This window comes from Tinamus guttatus, unplaced genomic scaffold (assembly GCF_059628265.1).
Source record: "Tinamus guttatus ecotype Peru unplaced genomic scaffold, ASM5962826v1 Tinamus_guttatus_pri_ptg000035l, whole genome shotgun sequence".
Taxonomy (NCBI): Eukaryota; Metazoa; Chordata; class Aves; order Tinamiformes; family Tinamidae; genus Tinamus; species Tinamus guttatus.
In genome coordinates, this window is record NW_028288569.1 from 1477183 (window position 1) to 1501180 (window position 23998).

Sequence of the window (23998 nt, forward strand, 5' to 3'; positions counted from 1 at the left end):
TTTTTTAAAGGGCTCCAGCACTCCAGTACACTACGTTCTTGCATTCTGCCTCCTTTTCAAGGCGCTTCAGGCATGCCTGTCTATCTGTCATGCCCACTTCCAGCTTGCAGATCTGGTTAGGTACCATGTTTTACGTGCCATATGAACAGGTGTCACTGTGAAAGAACTTCATGCTTTTCAACATATTATTCAAAGATCTATTTAAAGAGGAGATGCAAATGCAGCAAGCTTTTTAGCCATGCACACAGAAACAGATGGTCCCTTGCCTCCTCCAACTACTCTTTTTTTCTGGTGCTTGTGTTTTCTCATGTTCCCTTTGGGATGCTAGAGTGATCATGATCTCACTTGTCTAAACAATACTGTTGATGGCACACTCTTAGTCTCTCTAGTCCCATTTCATATACTGCTTGGAAAAAAAAAGAATACAGCGAAAATATAAACAAACTGTGTTTGTGAGCAACAGCCTTGATACATTGCATACTTGCTCTTTTTGCCAAAATCCATCAGCTGTCTAAGGCTTTTGGCAATGGGGTAGGGATGCTGTGGGTAATTGCTGCTGCAGGAAAAAAAGCATTCACTGAAAATAAGCATGAGGACATTTAAATTATTTTGTTTACATTGGCATTTGAGGGTTAAAAAGCTTGGAGTTGAGAGTGTCTTCTTTAGATTCACAGTACCCACAGCAAATGAACCATACAAAAATCCTGAATCAGAAAAACAAGATTGTTTTTGTACTGTTCCCCAAATGGTTTCACAATTATATAAAAGCCTATAAAACATTTGTTTGTGGTACACTGACCAGTAATTATTTTTCCACGCACTGTAGATAAATTAGAAAAAGTTATTTTCCACACTTTGTATTTCATTTTTCCAAAAACAAGAAGCAATTTTGCTGAAATTCATTAAACATGAATATGTTGCAATAACACTATTTAGCCACTTTCCTCTTCAGAGTGCTTTACTGCTCATAACTAATTATTCTCATGGCAAAGACACTACTGCCTTCCTTTATCACTTACAGAGGTTGAAAACTATCAAACAGGCTGTATACTTGCAACTCTCAGTAGCAATAACTGCATTTCCAGATGCTCTCCAGATAGTGGAAACAGGCAATGATTTAAGAAAGGTGAAAGTGCAAGGTAAAAGAGCAACAGCCTCTGAGGCCAAGTTTGCTGTTGGTTTCTTGGCCTGTGCTTTCTTCTCACAATGGAGTGTGTTTTACAATGGATTTTGGTATGTATAAAAAACCCAAATTCACAGTCAACTGCTATAAATGTGTACATAGACAACCTCATCTTCTGCAGTTCATTCAATAAAGTCAAAAATCAGCACATGGATTTGTAACAATGAAATAATTACAGACAAAGAGGAAACAGTTCTATTATAGAACAGAAAAAAATCAAACTCATTCTCACAGTAAACAGCTCACCAAAATGACAAAACATGCAAAATAAGGAGAGGTATTATCACAATTCCATCCTGAAATAAACTTCATAGTTCTTATGACTTCTGTTATCATGTTCCACATAAAATTAAGGAACACGGTAGCGTGTAATTCTCTAGACTGTTAGACAATTAAATAAATTCAATACAAGATTAAACCAAACTTTTACCTCAGTGAAAACCTGTGGTACACCTCCTGAACTGTAACAGCCTTGCTCTCCTATCTCTGTTCCTTATAATCACTTCAAAAACAGCACAAGCACATTTAACCTCTAAAAGTGCACAATCGGTTCCATTTTATTTTTTCCATTTAGACCAGAGAGGAAGCTATTACAGAATCCCAGAATGCTTAGGGTTGGAAGGGACCTCTAGAGATCATCTAGTCCAACCCCCCTGTTCCAGCAGAGACATCTAGAGCACATGGCACAGGACTGCATCCAGGCGAGTTTGGAGATCTCCAGAGAAGGAGACTCCACAACCTCTCTGGGCAGCCTGTTCCAGGGCTCTGTCACCCTCACAGGAAAGAAGTTCTTCCCCACATGGAGACGGAACTTCCTGTGTTTCAACTTGCATCCGTTACCCCTTGTCCTGTCACTCGCCACCACCAAGAAGAGCCTGGCCCCATCCTCCCTACAATCACCCCTCAGGTATTTGTACATGTTGATCAAACCTCCTCTCAGCCTTCTCTTCTCCAGACTAAACAGGCCCAGCTCGCTTAGTCTTTCCTCATAAGATAGATGCTCCAGTCCCTTAATCATCTTCATTGCTCTACGCTGGACCCTCTCTAGAAGCTCCACATCCCTCTTGTACTGGGGAGCCCAGAACTGCACCCAATACTCCAGATGCGGCCTCATCAGAGCTGAGTAGAGGGGCAGGATCCCCTCCCTCGACCTGCTGGCAACACTCCTCCTGATGCAGGCCAGAATCCCACTGGCTTTCTTGGCCACAAGGGCACACTGCTGCTTCAGGGTTAATTTGTTGTCCACCAGGACTCCCAAATCCCTCTTCATGGAGCTGCTTTCCAGCAGGTCAACCCCTAATCTGTACTGGTGCCTGGGGTTATTAATGTAACAACTTTTTGTTTAATTATTAAATCTGCACACTTTCATAATGAAAGTTCAGTCTCATATTTTTGGCTTGCATTTGAATCTTTTTTTTTTTTTTAATTTAGTGCCTCATATCATTAATTTGATTAAAACACTACTAGGCGGCATGAACAAAATGTTGGCTTTAATGTGTTGCTGTGGGACTTGTCACTAAGCCAAATTCACAGATGTTCCAATGATCATACAGCATTTGGTCCATTTCTAGTATAAACAACATGGTTTATGCTAGGTAAAATGTCATAATCTTATATAAGTATTTACTAAGATTCATAAAGTCCCCTTCTCCATACTGTCTATAGCTACAAACTTTTGATAAGCTGAGGTAAAGCAGAAACAAAAAGTTTAAAAGACAAAATTATGGAATGGAAAAAAACAAAAACAAAACAATAACTCTAGGTCTTGTGACCTAGAAAAGTGACCGATCACTTTTCTTGCTTGATGATTTCAATGCAATTTGCCTTTTGAAACAAGGTGCTTTCTTATAAACAATGAGGCAGTTACAAGTTTCTAACGTAGAAGCCAGAAAACTGCTGAAATTGTATTTTGTATCTGGGTAGGAGTTAGATTATCATAATGGCTCATAAGTGTGAGAATAATCCTTCCTGAATCCGCGTGAATCTAATCAACTTCTGTTATGATACTGAAAAATATTAGTATATAAAAACTTAATAGGACAGAAAATTGAGATTTGGTATTCTAAAGCACTATGGTATAAAGAAAAGAATACCTGTACGTACAGAAAAAATTGCTCATGAGCAATAAACAGCTAGGTCCATGGACACATTAACAACATAACAACTGCAAATAAAAATGTATAATAGAAATGAAACATGCGGGAATGCCTAACAGCTTTGAAGTGTTGCACACATGGTCTATAAAACTGTTGTTGCATGCCTATCCCAAAGTACTGTGTGCACATTAAGCATGAAAAATAGCCTTTTCTACAGAAAATCTATTTACCAAAACATACATCCTTGTTATCACAGAAGAGACAGAGAGACAGATTCCCAGTGAAAGCTTGTGCCACCTTTGTGCTCCCATCTCCCTGGCCTAGAGGAGTCCATACTTTCTGCTTGCGTTACTTTCAGCTCCATACATGAAAAAATCATGACCCAAATTGCATATGTTTTTTAAACATATTCTTTTGCAGGGAATCTTTCAGGGATAAATTTCAAAGTTATGACAGCTAGAAAAATGCATTAGAATTTCAATCCTACAACTATTCCAAGAGTTGAATCTTCCCAAAAGAAAAAAAAAGAAAAAAAAATCACAGTGGCTGACAAGTGAGGGTGACAAGTGAGACTATGGAATCCTAATTATTGCTGCAATTAAATCTATATGCACAAATTCAGCAGTGCTATGCTGCTATTGCTATTGACATAAGATATCTTTTAACTAGAACTTTTAAAGTCTACTCTAAAGTCTTCTTTTATTTCAAAGACTCTTTGGTATGACAAACAGATCTTTACTTATGACCTCATGTGTGTTTTGTACATTTTTTACACTGCATAGATTACCAAAAAGCATCAATTGATGTGTAGGTGGCTAGTATAAATATCTTTTACTACTGCCTTTACTACTGGCTACAAACAAGTTTACACAAAGCCAGGGGAAATGTGACGCACTACAGACAGAAGCCTAACTGCAAAAACTCAGGACAATATTGAAAAACATTGACATTATATTGCATTTGTGTTACAGGGGATGGTGTTATGTTGCCCTGTAAAAATATCAAACCTTTAATATCAGATCTTTATGCTTCCATGTTAATCACTGAGGAGCACTACAATATTGATTATACAAAATGCTACATAAAAAATTACATCAGCAAGAGGTTTCTTCTTCCTTTTATCTAAACATCTCATAATGCATAACTTTATCTGCAATGTGATCAGCACTAGGAACAGATACTTCACAGAGAGAAAATACAGCTTGCGTTGTAGTATGCCACTCTGATTAGAGCCATATCACATATACCTGGTCAAAATGCTAAGCTGAACTGAGAGAGTTCCAGGGACCTTCGCAAAAGAAAGAAGAAAAAAAAAAAGAAAAGGAAAAAAAAAAAAGGAAAAGGTATAAACAGGAGATGAAGGTATAAACAGGAGGCAAGCCATTTTTACAATGGAGAAACACTTTCAGAACAGTCAGTCGAATCTTAAATTTTGCTGTTAAGTGGCATGTAAGGCTTAGCATTCTCCCACAAGTACCAGCCACCCTATCCTGGCTAACGATACCAAGCAAAAAGGAAAAATGACAAATGACATGCAAAAGGACAAAAAGTGTCCCAAGCAACAATCCCCACAGCCCTGCAACTATCTGTCAGGAAGCAAAATATTTCCTTTGGAATAACTTGGAAACAAGCTGCCCACATAACACGAATTCTCATGTGTATACCTTAGCTATGGATGAAAGTACATTTTGCTGAAACATAACCACCATCTGCAGCAGTGAAACATAATTTCTGAAGTGACTGGATATGTAGGACATAGGAAAAACATAGGTCAGGTAATGACAGATAGATACAGGAGCAAATTCCAAAGGCATCACACTACAAAAAAAAAAAAAAAAGACTTCTAGTGTCACTTTTATTGTCTTTTTCTGTGACTTCCTTTGTGAAAAATCTTTCAACACAGGACAAAAAACTCTTGTCAAAAATGCAGTAACTATTTTTTTTAACATAATATTGCTAAATCATAATAACAGATAATTGTAGTAACAGGTATGATAGTAAAGGTAATAACAGATTTATTAATATAAATGGGTTCCTATAACCAAATCTATATGCCTTTGAATAAGAACTTGGCTCTACATTCATCTATAACTTAACACAAAGCAGTATGCTTCCAGGAAGCTACAGAGCTTCAAGGTTGTGCTCTCTGAGCTCCTTCCCAAACCATTCATTCAGGAGAAAGGGTAATAATAATTAATTAAAACTAGTAATTAAATAAATTACTAATCATCTATGAGATGATGTAGAAATAAGACAACTGATTCATATGAAAAATATCTTTGCTTTGAATTATTTTTACTTTCAGTCATTTCCCATGGAAAAGTGATGCGGAAGCCCCACAAGAGGGGCTGCATTACGGATGTTTTTTACTTCTGATTGGGCTCCTTTGCTTGGGGAACTACTGTCCCTGCTCAGAGAGAGATGTTTTGGGAGAAGACAAGATGTGGCAGCCGAGAAACAGCTGGAGGCTGGTGTGGAGCTGCAATGCATGCACTGAGGGGAGGCAGACAAACACCAGAAATGAAAGAGAGGACTTCCCTGAGGGGAGAGGACGTTGGTGCCATTCATAAAGTCAATGAGTGACTCAACGTAGCCCAGGAGCAAGATCTACCTGCAAGGACACAGCAAACAGCAAGAACTGTGTATAAACCTTTCTCAAGTTCTACTTTGTCATTTCCTCTACTGTAAGTTTTTCTCCATGTAAATATTAATCACTCTGTTTTCTATATACACACACACACATATATATATACATATTTTCTTTTTCTCTTTGAGCTTTTATTCTTTGGACATTCTTCGGGGAAGTGGAAGACACATTTGCCTAAAGTCCTGGTTGATGCAGTGTCCTATCAACTTTTTTCCTCCCACTTAATGGTAAAGCTCTGAAAGGTGGAAAGTTTATGATTTTGGATCCAAAAGAAATTCTATTGACATTAGCATATTTTGCAGGGTATTGTGATATCCCTGTATGTCAAATGAAGCTGCATGTGACTAATACCTATGCATAACTAGGTGACACTACTATTCTGTGGAAGACACAATGCCAAACTGCATTTCTGCATAGAAAGATCTCATTCTCCTCTCCTAATCAAGAAACAGATGCTACCTATGCTTTTGTTTCTGATGGAGATTGGATGTTATATATGCCATTGGTAAGAACCAACCACACGTTAAAAACCTCAACAATTTACTGAAGCTATGGATCTCAATATATTTCTTTCAAGAATATAGCAGGTCTGCTAAATACTTTATGAGTAGAATAATTTCCTGAACCTTTGCAACTCCCATTTAGAAAAGACTTTGAAAAGAAAGTCTGTACATACAGCATGCATTACTTTTGCTAAATAATTTACGGTCCGTTGTGAGGTAGAGTTTTTCCTTTATTCTATGAACTGAGTAAAGTTCAGTAACAAAACTGAAATAATTATATATATTCTTCTCCGTACTCACAGCTATTAGGTGCATCTCTCTCTCTGCTCTCTTTCCCCATTCCTCCTCTGGCTGTTACATTGCTGTGCTATGAACAAAGGGAATTTGATCAAGAGACTACAGAGATCTCCAAAAGTTTTTCAATCTTCCCAATAAAAGATCTAGTCTAGGAAATGTCTTGCTTCTAACAAATAACATAATTCATGTATACGGTAGTAAGCGTGCCTTCTTGTTTTCACTGGGAATACCTTGCATCAGCACGTCCACAATACAAAGTAACGTAGTGCACAGCTTTTGTTGAGAAGCAGGATACCTAGTCCATGGGATTTGCCTCACTGATAGGACATTACTAAAAAGCATCAGCAGAAATAACGTTTGCTTACTCTAGCGGGAGCTGCAGGAGACGACCAAGAGCTTTCAAGATGAGCCCAAGGAATGAAGTCCCATTTTGACAAGGCTACAAAGCAGCTACTCGATCCTAAGGCTGAGAGAAGCTCCTGCAGTCCTGCCTCCATTCTTCTCCAAAATAGCTTTCCAAAGCATTATTATTTTGTATTACTTAATACACTGCAAACTCAATAAAACAAGCTTTACTAAGACTGTGTATTCAAGTGCTCAAAAATTAAGAAAGGCTAGAATTAAATAGGTAGTCATGTGGTGTTCATCACAAGAAACGCTATAACAGGCTTCCTCGATATGCCTAGATGCTTTGAAGGATTGCATGTTGACTTCACCCTCATTTTACAGCTGCATATGTTTGAAAACAACTTAATAACTCCTTAGTAAAATGCAGAACAGTAGACAGTATATTCTTTTCATTTAGAGTAGCAAGACTGAAGTAATTGTTAATCAAGACAGATACACACTGGCTCTCTAAACTCTTGGGAACGTGTTTCCATTCATCATCAACATCTGCACATTTGAAAAATAAGTATCCTGGGCAACCTATCGTCCTAGCACATAAAACTGCTTGCTTTCAACATGCAGTTGAATTATTTGATTTCTTGCAAAGAACTACTAAACTTCTAAGGAAAAGATTAGTCAGACATTTATGCCCAAGAATGTTATGTCAAGAATTGGACCCAGCCTAGGGACAGGCAAAGAAGCAAAGACAAGAGCAACTACTTAAAGCTGTATTTTAACAATTGTATTAACCGTATCAATTGCACTCTAGTTTGTTAAAGGCTGCAGAGGGTTCCTAAAGGTCAGATAAAACTTACTAAGTTAGTAACAACGTCATTAATAATTTGCTGAAAAATTACATAAACAACCTAGTGTGCGTTAAGTATTTTAGAAGCTTAACACGCCAAATGAAGGAACAGCTACAGGGTTTAGTCAGCAACACAAATGTGCAGCCAACTGATGCATTCCTTATTTCTCTAGGAGAAAAGACATATGAACCAAGACGATCTGCCTAAGGCTTTAATCAATAGTACCACTTCTGTAATTTTTGAGTATATCTATACTGAAAGGCCTCTCTGAATTTTAAAATATCTTAAGCATAACCTTAACACTGCTAAAGATGCTGAACTAAGTGCTTAGGCATGGAGGCTAAAATAAAGTTTTCCTAGAGTTCACTGCATGTCTTATTGCAGATGAATTTACATACAGAAACATGTATATATTTCTCAACGGTTGCAATACTGTTACCAAGCTTCCTCAGCACTGGTACTGAACTACTTACTGCTCAGGAAAAGGGATCTGGTATGTTTTCCTCTGAGTACATCTCACTGTTTACCAAATAGACTTCTATATGGGCAGAGTGCTACAGTTAGAGAAAAAGCCTATATGCTCAAGCTAATTGCTCCTGTTGAATCACAGCTTATCCCTGACTACAACCATTTATTTCAGTAGAACCACCACAGATTTGGGAGCTATTTAGCCAGAGTAAGGATAAGAAAGGCTCTAAAGACATGAGCAACACATTCATTCTGAGATTTGCCCTGCAGTGGCTTTTTTTCTGTGTGTGTGTTTTTAAGTAGAGAAGTAGGGACAGTGCCTTTTTATCAAACAGGTTCACATTACAATCTCAATATGTATGCTCAAATGGGAATTTAAACAAAAGGCAGATCATCTCATGAAAAAATGTGATCGTTCCGGTCAGAGGGTCTGATATAAAACACGATAGCTTGAAAGGGAAAATGGAAAAAGGAATTGTGTAATGCACTGACAGGGGAAAGCCATAGGCAGCAAGAAATTAGAGTAACAACATAGGTGCAGTCATTGATGTATCATTTTGCAGGAGAAGATAAGAAGTCTATCCTCAAAGTACTCACAAGCTCAGTTTAGGAAAAAAAAAAAAAAAAAAGAAAAGAAAATCAAGGCAGTAGGCATGCCCATATTAATAACAGAGTTACTTCCTTCACATGATTTCATGTCTTTATTTTTTTGTTGTTCATGTCCTTTTCTTATTTTTCTCCAAACATTGATCTCATGAAGAAATGTGCATCTAATGACTTCCATGGAAGAAAATGTTGTTTCACGAAAGCGCTGAAGTTCATTCATTACTCAACCAATCATCCCAACTATAACTTAACTTTTTTTTTTTCGTTGTTGGTTCTAACCTTCAGAAATTCACTCAGTGAGCATTAAACTGTGAACCAAAAGACCCATATATAATAGGCAGTGACCAGAACCTGTCAAATATCCTATAAGAAAAAAAGAAAATGAAAAGGGTTTTTTTTTTTTCAATAGAAAAGGTTTTGTTTTCCATACTAGCATAACTGAAAACAAAATGCTGAAGCTCTAGAGCAGAAAGAAAGGGAGCAAGCAATCCAGAATATATATACACATATAAAAATGCAGGAATATAAAGAAACACTGCTCATAGATTTCTCATTACTGTAAATATTTTAAAAGGATCTTTTTCATTTAAAAAAACTCAGAATTAAAATATACATAATATCAGAAGACAGATGGAAAGTTTTATCACATTTTAAATCCAAGTTGATACAGCCACAGAGGGGCAGTCAAGGACAACACTTGTAATTTGTTTCCAGAATACTCCCAAAGTGCAAAGAACAGATCAAATATTTTAGATACCAAGGGCAAAATCCCACAGTGCTTAGTCAGGCAAAACTCCTATTGAAACCAGTGGGAATTTTGCCTGAATAAGTACTGAGCAAAGACTATCATTTCTGACCCAGATTTATCAGACTCATGCAAACCCAGGTCTAACACACCTTTAAGACAGACAGCTGCTGTGCTGCAATATTCCAGGAGCATTCTGGTTAAAGGAAAGCTCTGTGATAATAAGCTGTGAATCACTCCTACCCCCAGTAGGCACTGAAAAGAATTCAAAGCAGAGCTAGTTGTTGCTGTCTTAAAAATCTGCCAAACAATGAGACTAAAAGGGTAAGTTTACCATTTCAAAGTATGGGAAATCTGATAAATATAGAAAATGTTTAAGCAAGACTCTCTAGGGCTTTTGGGTGATTGAAATAATATTTCATTTCTGTAGACAAATCAAGTCATAAGCAACAAGCAACTGTTAATAATTTATCTTTCTATAGTTATCCTTCTGATTCAGCCTGAGTTGCAGTTCCTACATGGGCACTGTATATTCTGGTTGTCAGTGTGGATTGATTTAGGCTAATAACTGGGTCAGTCTTCTTTCCTACTAAGGTAACATTTCCTGTTACAGTAATACAAAAATGAATGAAATTCAGCACATGCACATCTCCGGGCACAGAAACCTCCTTCTGTAATTACAGAAACCCACTTACAGTAACTTTGATATCATGTAGAGGAGACTATAGAGTATTGCACTGTTTGAATTAGCAATTTTAGAAATAGAATTTTCTGCACAAGCAGATTTAGAAGCATGTGACACACACACATGTTTTGGGCTTACTTGTTCCAGCTGAAGTTAATACCGAAACGGTGGCTTCAGCACGATGAGAACCAGAGAACTACCCTGTGCAATATTAGCCACAGAAGCAAACAGTTGTAGTACTCAGCCAGGCAATAACTTGATACCATCTTTGACTGGGAAATTACCTGGAGTTTTTTGAAGGGTACATGCTTGAAAATGAAAAGCCTATGACTTCTATCAAGTGTCAGTCTAGAATCTTGTAATTTTACAGAGTAAGTGCTAAAAACCCACAAACTTTTAGTTTTTCTCATCAGCTATGAAAGACTAGTATTGCTTTTTTTCACCTCTTTTGTAAGCATATGTTAAACATTTTGAGGCAATAATAAATTAGGTGCTAGAGGAACATGAACATACAACTGATTCTCTTTGACAAAAATAACCTATTTACTCATATTCCAAAAGACCACAGCTCAGAACATGGCTACCCCTCAATTTTCCTTAAACTGTTCCCCATCCAAGCAGAGTCTCCTCATTCATTTTTATAAAAATTGTATGGACTGCACTTCAACATCTCCATAATAAGGATGTGTTTTCCAGAAACCTCCCTGCTACTTCCTTTCTTTGTGCCTGCCTTGAGCAAGCATTTATTTATAACAAAAGTAAAACCAAAAATAATACTAACTCTCCTTACTTTCAGAAGTGTCAGGTCAGGCCTTCATCGCTCCTTTACATTCCTGCAAGATGTTTTTGTTTATATATTTTGCCTCTTGATTGCCTCCTTTGCTTATTTATCACTCGTCCTCATGTAAAAAAAAATAACTAAAGGAACCTTAGTGTTCTCCAGATTACTATCTTCAAGGTTGATTTTTTTTTCAATGAAGGTTAAGTCCTTGCTAAATTAAAAGTGCTTTCTCTTTTCTATGCTACTATTTATTTTCATGAAATTAGAACATAAATAGTGTCTTTGAAATTTTAATGTGTCTCTCTAATTTTATAAAAATTGATAATCAGGGGATATCAGGAAGCTCAGGAGTAGCCATCAAGACACAAATATGGTGTGGGATAATTCCTCAAGGAAACAGACTAAAATCAGGAAAAAAACAGATGCCTCTAAATATCTGGGATATTTATTACACAGGAACTCTCAATTCTATGAAGAATTTTAAGACTGCAGCACAGTCTAGCATATTGCCTAGTGTTTTTAGTCTCTTCTGGTGTCATGATTATTTGCTCTCCCACTCAGATAGCATGTTAAGTGCAAAACACAGTGAAAGCATAAAAAAATATATAGAATTGTGACAGAAATAAACTCCTATAGTATCTGAAGAAACAGTCAGAGCCTTCTCTCAAGATTCCGTTCCTATGAACTTTGAATATGCATTTAACTGTGTCCTAATGACTAACTACTTTTAACTAATCAATTCTCATGACATCTTTTAAATTATTGTTATATGGGACTGGATTCAAAAGTTCCTTTGACTATACTCAAGGACATAATGCAAAGGGATTTCATCCTGCCGTGGAATATGTCAATATTTAATTTGAAGCATTACAAGACTCTGGTGAAGTCAACTGCTTCACAGTTGCAGCCCAGAAGTTTTATATTGCTCTCTGCAGAGAAGTTGCTTTTTACAACAGTATTTAATGTGGATCATAAATTCACATGGGGAATGTTTCAACAGATGAATATCAAAAATCATCCAGATCTTACTCTCTTACACATAACAACAGCTAAATTACAATATTATATTAGGTTGGAGATGAACTGCTTGGATCACCGGTGCTGAATGGTATTTATTCACTCACCTATTCTGACCTTTAGGGAACAGAGTGAACAAATTCTGCTTCTTAACCCACCTTTAAAATTTCAAGTGAGAGAGGAGAGAAGGAAGGAAGAAAAAAAAAAAGGCATGTGACTAAATGACATTCTTTTTAAAGATTTCATCATGTTGTTCTGCTTGTTCTACATATCAGAATGTTATTACCTTAAAGTCATTAGTGTCAGCTCTTATCTCACAGAGTATAAAACAGCTCTGACCATAAGGAACTGACTTTAAGCTCACGAGCTGCACTTCCAGCTAAGTTTTGGTATAATACATTTAACATGGATACACTACATCTTGGTCAATACTTTGAATATTAAAATATTAAGCAAACTTAGTACACAATGAAATTATGCCTATGTGAAACATTAGTAGCAATAACCTCACAAAACTGGCATCTATGATTATTTTCATTCACATAATTAGCAATAAGGCAAGAACCTTGGTTTTATGGCAGCACTACATTTTTAATCCTAAGGGTGGATATTATAGTTACAACTGAATGGAAATCCTGCTGAAAGTATATAAGTATGTTCTGCATGTTTACAACAACTTCAGTAATTATTACATGAAAATGGCAATTCTGATTAATAAATTAAAGTTCAACAATTACAAATGCAAGCAGTCAAGCTTCACATGCATGCTAAAACCAGATGTATTTTAAAATAGATTAATATTTTTATATTAAAAAAAAATCTGTCAACAGTATGAGGAATTAACAGTAAAATACTGCAAATGCTTATAGTACAAGTACTTGCATGGAGTCTTTACTGAAGGAGCAGCTTCCAAAAAACGAGTTTGGAGGAGATTAGTGCAAAACAGGAGAGTCTCCTAAAGCTCTCAGGTCCCTCTGAAAGGAGCCTTTTCCACTTCTCAGGGCTTTTGAAAACATTAACTGTATCTTTTTGAGATTCATTTAACTATTACTTCCTAAATGATATTCAAGTGCACTGACTTTTTAATCTTTATCCTCACATAGATAATTTTCACCCAAACAGCAATGCCTATCTGTGTAGGCTCGATACAAGTATTGCATCTTATGCAGAAGCTTCTCAATAGTCATGATCACGAGATAACACCGAGATAAACCTTTGATAAAACAGGAGCGTAGGTACAATTTTCCTTCCTATTTGACTAGTTATAATTACAAGTATGGAATGATTACTTTTTCAAAATAAATTTCTAGATGCTCTACCAGTTAATTATACAACACTAACTTCGATGACGTTAAAACCGTGCTTTGACACACTTGATGAATAATCACTATGAATAAGTACTTCATTCAAGCTACAGTGGAAGTAAAACATATTAATCATTTTCTCCTTATGCAATGGTAGGTATAATTTAAGTGCTACAGAGAAACAAACCCTGTCTCTGCTTTCCAAAGGACTAACGAGACCATCAGTTCACCAGAAGCAACGTGAGTTATATTTCTGAAAATAGAAGGATATTTATTACATTTACACAATTCAAGTATAAGTTGTCTGGAGGGAAAAAAAAAAAAAAAAAAAAAGAACCTGCAGATTTATGCAGACACAATGACAACTATTTACAGAGATAAATGACAATCAGCAGACTATTAAATGACCTGAAGATAACTGTATGTTCATGAACTGCAATTTAACAAAGGCTTGCAACTTCAGAGCTTGCTAGATTCTCCTTGCTTTCTTTCTAAAATGTAATCTCTCTTTATATTTATAAAGAGAGTATATCTCTCTTTATACTTCTTCTGTGTTCCCTCCCAAGACCAACTAAGCTGTGCACAAAACCAACTCTGCCACGGGAGGGTTAACACCACAACGGGTCTGTTCACAAAATTCTTCATTTGTACAGGTAGCATATCATGTAGGGGCTTCATGCCTCCAGCTAGTCACATACCCTCTGAGAAACTGTTTGGTTTCAAACCCATTAAACATATCAGTACCTCTTGCAAATGGAGCTTAGGTGAATAAATTGCAACCCACAAGGTATATTTTTAAACATAGACAGCCATAGGGCCTGCAGTAAGGTATATAAATTATTTCCTACAAATCTATCTTGAACCTAAAACCAAAAAATGAAATAAATACACTGTGCTCTATGAAACCTAACCTGGCTTTTGATGACACAATTTTTATTTAGAGCTGCTCTATATCTGAATTAAAAAATAAAGTCAGTTATTATTGCCCTAACAGGGCGCGACATCTACAAAGCAAAGCCAAAAACTCAGTACTGCGGAAAAATATGAGAGTAGGAAAAAAAAAATTGCCTTTGAAGATAAAGTAGAGATCACATTTTTTTTGAAAGGATTAATCATATCACCACACTGTAGTGTAACAAAACCTCATTTATTTCAGTTCAAATCCATTTCAAAATCAGCATCCTAACATTAAATTACATTCAAAATAACATTTAATCCTAGCATTTAAAATACAGTTGAAGTAACTATCTCATTTAATCTTTACAATATTCCATGTTGGCTTAGAAAAAGCTCTTGGTATGATGCTTTTCATTTACTTCTATTATTGCCAGCTTTTGGTTACAGCCAAACTATGTGAAAACTCCCATGAGCGTTGGATAGTTTAGTTCTGTCCTCAGTTCCATTTCATGACCTCCCAGTGCACTGGCTGTGGTCCAAGGAGATCATGAAGATCTGCCCAGTTTCTTTTTCTTCTGAACTGGTATCAGCAAAGAAGTGTTTGCCCCAGTCATTTCACCTAGAAAAGGTAGCTTCGCTAATTTTTGTTAATTTTGCCCAACATTCTGTATTAAGCCTCATTAACACCACAGCACCACATAAGATGCTGGTAAATTCCACAGATGTACATGCTTATCCTGTTTTCCTGTTTTTACCACTCTATATCCATTTCTTAAAACTATTCCCAGAGTCTTTCTCTTGGATTGTACCTCACCATACAACCATGCTTCCATTTGAATTGCAATTCCCACAGTCACATTTTATCATCACTTTCATCAGTGAATGCTCTTGGAAGAATTAAAGATTAAATAGAATTAAAATAGTTGCTTTAAAGTAAAACCTTATTAAAAAAAAATCTTCAGATCGAAAGGATTTATTTTGCATCAATATAGCACAAGGCATAGAGTTTTACTGTGCAACTTCTGCACAGTCCCTTCTGCAAGGGTTATGACTTATTTTTTAAAAAGGCACACTACCTTGATTCAAGGACTTTTAAAGACAAAAGATTCCTGCGTGCCCACAGATAGCTTGTTCCAGTGGTTAATTACTCTTGCTGTTTGAAGTACAGAAACGACTGTGGTGAGTCAGCCCCGAGGTGATCTAATCTAAAAGGCAGTGACAGTGGACAGTATCAGCTGTTTTAGGGGAAGGTATAAAAGCCTGAAAATAATCTGCACTCTTCTACTTCCCCCTTTTGTATTTGCTTTCTTCCTGTTCTCTCTAATAGTCTTAGCCTGAAATATGAGGCTTCATATCTCTTTAAAATTATTATTGATAGTAGTAACTGGATTTTATTTCTTCTTACAAACATTCAATCCATTTTAAGTCTTGTTTAAATCTGGGTGTAAATGTGCCAAGCACTCAGTGTTGTAGTATCCATAGTTTAATTACACATGGTATGATAAAACTATTTCCCATCCTTAAAAGTTTTGAATTCCCCAACATTTACCTTAGTTGAATCCATCCTTCCTTATTTTTCTAGTTTAGAAAATATGGCAGGTGCACATTCCAGACATGGGCCATCCATGATTCAACACAGTGTGTTGCCAGCGATTGTGTCAGCCAGATTGTTAGGCTACACATAAGGCTCATGGACGTGGGTTCTCTAGGGGAGACGTGGGTTCTCTTCTTGAAGACCCAGGCAGCAGGTACGAGGTTCAGTTAATCCTCTGGGCCAGAGACTGCTTCACTGCTTTGAATGGGATTAAGTCAGAGCTATCCAGATCTTTTCTGATTGTTGGAATACCTTTTGCAACCCCAACCGCTATGCCTTTTCTTACCAGAGCTGCCATCATGAGTTGAATTCAAAAAGAAAAGAAAAGAAAAGTTCAATGCACTATACAAAAAAGCCACAAATAGATAATTTCTTACCACATTTGTATCTAAATTTCAGAAATCTATGCATTGGAGATGATGGAAAATCACTGCAACAGAATTAGTCCCACATAATATTTTATCAAGAAAAAAAAATGCAATCACTAACAGCATAAGCAGATTCATCATTTATCTTCTATATGTCACTACGCCTTAAGAGCGCTGGCACTTTAGGACTGTAAGTGGATCATTTTCAATCCTACCACAAACGCATACTTCCATCTCACTTGCATTCATTTGGAAATGTGCAGTTCTGTTCTCATAAACATACTAACAGATTATTAGAAATCCAATTTGAAAAGCAGTAAGGCACATACATGTAGAATTTTCTTACCCAATTTGCTAATATAAAATCAGGAGGTGTCAAGAAGTTGAAATCCAGACTAATGAAACGGCAGAGCTTTCAAATCTCCAAGAAGCAGCCACCTCTAGCACATTTTCTTCTTATTATTGGAAATTAACTTTACATTATGACAAGAGATGGGATAATGCTTTGAAATTCACATTGATAATAAAATGCAAAAAGTCTCTTTTTACTGTCAAGATGTTAGGACATGCTTGTGTGGAGTTTATGAACACAGTTATTTTGAGCATGAATAAGAGTGAAATATGCAATTTCCAACTATGTTTCCCTACCAAAAATATATTTGAGTCCCTACGTGGCATGAGGAAAAAAGGAGCAGGGATGTTAGTGTTAATATAATAAGTTTTTCAATTAAATTCAATCATTATATCTAGAAATCTCTCTGAATTAAGCTCCTTCTGATTTTCTGCACGTTTACATGCAAATTTAAATGTGTTTTGTTTTTCTCCCTACATTCTCAGAACTTAAATGACAACTGTTACAGTGAAGAGAATACTCAGAAGGAATAAAATCAGACAAAATGCGTGGAAAGGGAATGGAATTTTATATTCATGGCTTAGTTTCTTGTCCTTGGATCTTTCTCCAAAGGGTCTGATTTTGTTCTAGTCTGAGCTATATTTTGTAGCCATTTTTGTTTCAGGAGGGGCAAACAAACCAGGAAATCACTTAAGCAACCTTGGGAGGACAGATGGATAAAAGCTGAACCACAATTTTTAAAAGAGCAGATAGATGAAAATATTTAACATTTATATTTTGAAAAAAAAAATCACATATTTACTCATCCCTGAAGATAAGAACAAATCAAAAAGGGGCCAATACCACATCGCTGAATGAGTATGCTTGGTACTTTCTCTAATAGACAGAAATTCTACTAATTTCTATTAGTAGTTACTCATTAAAGGCAGCCACAACTACCTTTAGACTCCAAAAGACAGCCCGACTTTTCTGCAAGACACCGATTCCAGAGGCTGTTCCTCTACTCTTTAGCCATGTATTCTCAACCATAACCAGAGCACATTTCATTGCTGTCTGGGCCAACACGTGGAGGACAGTGTGGGTGAAGGTAGTGCCTTGGTCCCTGCGCTTCCTCCCAGAGCAGGGAGCAGATCCGCTACGCTGATGCAAGCGGGCAACTCATGGGAATGAGATTCATCTCGGCACCACTTGATTCTCATCCCATGACACTTTTCAAAACTAGTCACTACATCTCCCATGCCCCAGCACAGACTGAACACATTAGCACACTCCTGACTCATGCTCTGAGAAACGAGCTCCTGGAAAATAATGCATTAGCATTATGCATTAGCACCAGGGTCACACTGGAGTCATTCCTACTGCTTTACTGTTGTTAAAAGCAACCCACAGCACTCAGCAGGCTGACACTCAACTGCGAGGGGTGACACGTGGTCTATGCAGAGATATGGCTGCTGGATCCCAAAATTACGTGAGAGTTGTGACCTTCCACAAGGGCACAGTAGTCCGATAAGGTGATGATATCATTTTGCCTCAAAAAGGCAAGACCTCAAGCTCCTGCTGAGCTCTGCATCTCCAGTTTGGGCCACAATATTATAACCTAATCCCTGAAAAGGTGCAACTTCTGGTTTAAAGGTTTCCTGAAAGCTTGAGCATATGTCCCATTAGTCAAAGCTGGGCTACGACTGCAATATATTTTTTCTATGACCAAAAATGCTAAGTATTTACCTCTTCATAATGGAAATGTAGGTAGCACACAGTAATGGAAGAGTTGTCCTTCCTTTTTCATTCCACTCACATCCCACTAAATTGTCACCCTATAAAACACCGACTTATTGCACTCCGCATATATCCTGCAACTGCTGCTTGGCTCTAGAGCCAACAGGAGGGAAAAACAAAGGGGATTTTCAGGCTGAACGGGGATGTGAGGAGGAAGGTACTGCAGAGAGAGGAGGGTCTGTTTTACTATTGGCATTAAGGTTTGAAGGCTCATTTTCCGTTTGGAGATGCCAGACCATAGAACCACACCACGAGCTGCAAGGATGACTTGGACTATCAGTTAAGGGAATACCCACCACCCCCTTTTAGATGCTAGTGAAGACAAACTGCGGGAAGAAAGCAAGGCTGTTTCGTAAAGATGGAGAAAGGTGAAGTTCACAAATGGTCCTGCAGTTTCATTAGGGTTTTACTTCAGGAGCCAACTGAATATTCAGGGGGAAAGGTAACCATAGCCAGCTCCAGCTTCATAGATACAGTGGCAAAGCTCAACCCGAGGGACAATTCCTTCTTCTTCCAAGGGCCCAGTAAGAAGAGGAAAAAAAAGAAAGCGCCACTTATTTTTGCAGCTGTCATTAGTGAAATCAAATTCAAAAAACTATCCAGAGAAGTGCTTGGTGAGAGTCCACAACACCTGCCTATTTTCAGAGCGCAAGAGATGATGTGCACCCTGCTATCTGTGCATTTCTCTCACTTTGGCCATGTCAAAATGCATTAGTTCTATGGTGTATATGTAATTAACTAGTTGGCAATAACTGTGCTCAACCTTATGGTGACAATTAGTGTTCAAGAAATTGGCTTAATATGGACCTTTTCCGGTATACAGCTTCTTTTTTATTGTTTTCCTAAACACCTGCCAATAGCCAATTTACTCCATTGTCTCTGATTAAGCTGATTCTTAAAGAAAATGTCTAGGCAAATTGCTTAGCACTCAAGGACTCTAGAAACTATGAGTTGACATCCCAAAATAACTAGAGAAATCATTTGTGCCTTAATTCACTTTTTAGCAAATTAGGCTTTTTTCTTCCCATCTCCAGAAATCATGTGCTAAAACAAGAAAACAGTCTTGACATATAGAAGTTTTAAAACTAATGACATGAAAATACTGAGCTAAGTCTGATTCCTGATCCCCAAGACGTTTTGCTATTTGCTGGTATTTATATAGATTATCTGTTTTGCTCCTCTCATGAAACTAATAAACTTGAAATCTGCCTGGACAGGGTATTTTATCTAACTGTTCTGAGTAGGATAAGACCTAGGAAGTGCATCAGGTGATCCAGTGAAGTCAAGGCAATAATTCAATTCTTTAGGTAGTATTATGGAAAAAGACTTAACTATATTTAGGTTGAATTGAGAAATAAAGCTGGTAAGAAAGAACAAACTGGAATGTATTTCTTTATGTAACACATATTTCAGTCTGCAGCAGCTTTTTATCTCACTAAAATAAGTTTTAAAGCAGTATATTAAGGTATCGCCATTAACAGAAATACCACTTTAGTCCTTTCTGCAGTAATGCCATGTATTCTGTTCAATTTACATGTCCGAACACATTTTGCTACACATACAAGGTTTTCCTGAAAGCTCATAGTTCTGTTCTAAAAGTAGCTGAATCCTGACCATATTTTAGAGAAAATGAATCCACGTCATATAATGTAGTCTATCTGAAACCAGGGATACAGGAGCCTAGATGTTCTCTGTACTGACAGGAATGGTTGTTTATATACTTGAAATGTCTTTTTATGAGCTACAGTTACCTTGGAAACCACTAGTAAAAATGAAAATTTTGTCTCCATGGAAAGAAACACACTAATCAGTTATCTCAGAAGTTGCATCATCTTTCCTGATCAATCTGAAACACAAAAGATTGTAAGTTGGCTGTTGTTAGGTCTTAATTCCTCCACCTACTCTGAAATTATATTATTACTTTGATCAGTAATGTCACAGCCCCAAGTTCTTGGGAAACATACTGACTTTAAGTCACGGTATGTGGGGCATTCAAGTGTTTCATCACTGTTAGTTGATTCTTTTCCTAACTAGTGTTTCAGCGTAAACCTGGATCGTAATAATTTTCTAGGTGATCTCCTTCCAAAACCTCCCTTTGCTTTTTCTTCAGACTGCATTTTTTTAATGCCCTGTCTGTGAAAAGATGTGCCAATAGTCAGAACAAAACACCTGCCCTAGGCCAGCGGGTCAAGATGAAAGTGCACATACTGGGTGACAACAGGAGGACAAGGCAAAAGATGACAAAAGACTCCCTATGACTTAAGGCTGTGCCTGCAGAGACATGGAAGCTCAAAAGGTAAAACGACTTCTTGGGTTATTTTGGGGAGGATACAACCTGTTTTGTTAAAGGACACAAGTTTTACAATATTTCACTTATTTTTTGCTTCATTTCACTATTTTTACATCTCTGGAAATAGATATACTCACTGTTGAGGCCCACACAACAGATATGGTGAAAGAAAACCCAATTCTTCAGCTTTCAATTGGTTATTTTTTCTTTTGTAGATGTTTTTAGCCAAAGGAAATACCCAATTGTACCTATCCATTTCTAGCACCAGGAATACAACAACGACAAAAAAACCAAAACAAAACAAAAAAACAAATCAAGATTTCCTCTGAAGACTGGCAGAGTAGTGTATCAGGAGATAGATAGATAGATTAAGTAAACATAAGCCTAAGAAGAATACTATGCAATATGCTGATCAACTACACAGATTTCTTCTAGTCTTAGGTAACTTAGTAGTTACCAAAAATATCTCTGCAGGGGTAAACTTCAATTCTAAGAGCACAGCATTTTAGTAAAGGCATTGACGGCTTACACTTCATGAGGCAAAAACACAGTATGAAATTAAACTGAATATATATACTCTGTAAAAGGTCTAGTAACAACATGTGGCCTGATGCCGGAAAGTGTTCACAAATTCTCCCAGAATATCAGGTAATGGAGCATTCTTGCACTATTTTGAGTTATTAGTTAAACAGTAAACATGCTGCATGTCTCCCCAAGAAGAAATCCTGGAGTACTTCCTTTCTGTGAATGTCATGAATTAGGTGAAAGCACCAGCAGGTTCTGCTAGTGAACAGTTTCCTGCCTACGGAAGAATATTTATTACTTGTAATGGGCAAAACACTGAGCTCATAATTCTCTTCAATAACCACACAGGTAGAGTTTAGGCTTGTCAAGTTTTGCCAGGCATCAAATCACGACTGATAAATTCCTATATGTTCGGGAGAGATTGGTTTCCTCCTGACATCTGAATGGAATCACAAAGTTATTCATTTCCTGACCAGTAAGGTGCTGATCGGTGACTTCTTTTACCTTTTTACTTACCACAGAAAGAAAAAATGGTTGGAAGAAATGCCTGTGGTGTTACGGACAGTGAAAGCAGGAAAAGGATGACGTGTTCCCTTTCCCGTGTGGGGTTTTATTCTCTTTCATTAATGTGAAAGCCTGCTTGAAGAATGAACTCCTTCAGAGTTCTCCATAGCCACTATGACAGACATTTACACCCTTCCTCCTTTTTCCCTCCTTATCACTGTACTCTGCCACCTTTTTTAAAAGTGACTGGGCTAATCAGGTCCCTAAAGGGAGAAACATATTTAACCTGCTCATGAGCAACAAGACTCACAGGGTAGAGGATATGGTAAGGAAGAGCAACCCAGGGAAAACCTGTTTTTTGCCAGATCATACAGAGTGAGCACAATGCAGAACAGGGTCTGGAGCATTCAGGGATCAGGGAAACCAAATTCTCAAGGACCAGAGGAGACAAAGCAGATTTTTGGGGGGATTTTCTGCTTCGGCCTGTGGTTGCAGCCTTGGAGAATGGAGGGCACTGGCTTCGAGGTGACCTTCCTACAACAGCTGCCTCGGCTTGCAGACCCTCACATTAACCAGCCAGGTGAACCGATACAAAAATAGCAAGTGCTTCATCAAAAACTTGTCCTGTTGACACAGATATAATTCCATGAAATGTTTCTGCCTTAAAGGAGTAGAATTTCCTCATGAAAAGCAGCTCTAGCCACAACAAAAAAGGGAGGCACTAGCTACTGGGAGAAACCAATTGTTCAGTATCCAATAAAAACTTACAGGATAGATAATTGCTGAGAACCTCAAATATCATTTGGTGTTTTTCCTGAATTTAATTGGGCAAAACTGCTTTGCAGTTTCCAGTGCCTTCCACCAGCCGAGCACTGCACAATCAATGTTGAGTAATGTCATTTAGTTTGCTTTTTGCTGTGGGCATGTGCATGTGCTGCCAGTTAAACAAGCTCACATGGATGATTAGCAAGGCTTAGCCAACATGCAATAAACTGTTAAGCTAGCGTAATGTTGGTTTTTCCTCCAATCCTCACACATCAGTGTGAAGCAAAAGAGGTTTTGAGAACTAGACAAGTCTCCTCTGTAGATGAAGAAGCTATTAAGTTTCTTTCCTGGGGGAAGGAGAGCTGGTCTGAACATTAAAACAGAAAGAAACCTGTCTGTTTTAGTTCGCTTGAATTCTACATAACATTCTTGTTCTAAAAAGTGGTGAAAATTCATGATACATTTCTCTGAAAACACCCATTTCAGGTTTAAACAAAATAAAATGAGTAACCTGATTTCAGTAGTTATATTGAAGTCAACAGAACAAGCAAGTACTTATTACAGTGCAGTTAAATTAGATGAGTTGCCCATTTTGACCATAAATTATCTTTTAAAGAGAAAGTATTTTTGGAGAAATAGGTTGAAATAAATTATTTAATGCTAATTTATTATCTCTATTAGCATTCTGAACTGGGCCCTCTCATGAGGGCATACAAATCCTGTGCATTTTGGGAGAATATTAATGAGAACATGCCCTGGCTCTGAAGTCATTTTAGTTTCTGTTAGTGATAGAGATTAACATTACTTGAAATCAGATTATATTTAGCTTGGATTCTTAGCATTACAGTAATAAAGAGGTAATTGAAAAAGAAAAGTAATTGAACATTTTGCTCTAATGAAGAAGTGCTTTTTTTTTTTTGCGCACACCAACATATTGAGTTTCGTATTTTCCATCATGCTGCAGATACAGTTTATTTATTTCTTCTAGGTCAAATTTGAACAAGCTCCTCCATGTTCAGGAATTTTTCACTTCAGAGGGGGAAAACTAAAAAAATATATAAAAAAAAGAAAAAAGCCTCTCATTCTCATAACAACAGTCTACTGGCACAGCATAACGAATTTTAAGAATTAATGGGATGAGACTTAAAACTTGAAGTTAAGGTTGCATTAGCCAGTTAAAAAACCAAACAAAACAAACAAAAAACACAGACACATGCTGTTTTCAGTGAGAGAGGAAAAAAAAATAATAATAACTAAAAAAAAAAAAGCCTTTCACAATGTGATCACTGAGATTTTCTCCCACTGGTTTAAAAATCATATATTTGGAAATGAAAAAAAGGAAAGAAAAACTGGAAATGATACGGAAACTCAAGCATAGAAAAGTCTCACACTTGTAGCTGCT

General features: G+C 37.1%; 1 protein-coding gene across 4 annotated transcripts in view; it reads right to left on the reverse strand.

The window, feature by feature from the left end:
• Positions 1–23998, reverse strand: part of EPHA6 (EPH receptor A6) — a 483151-nt gene that overhangs the window by 31885 nt on the left and 427268 nt on the right. The gene's annotated exons all lie outside the window — the stretch shown is intronic.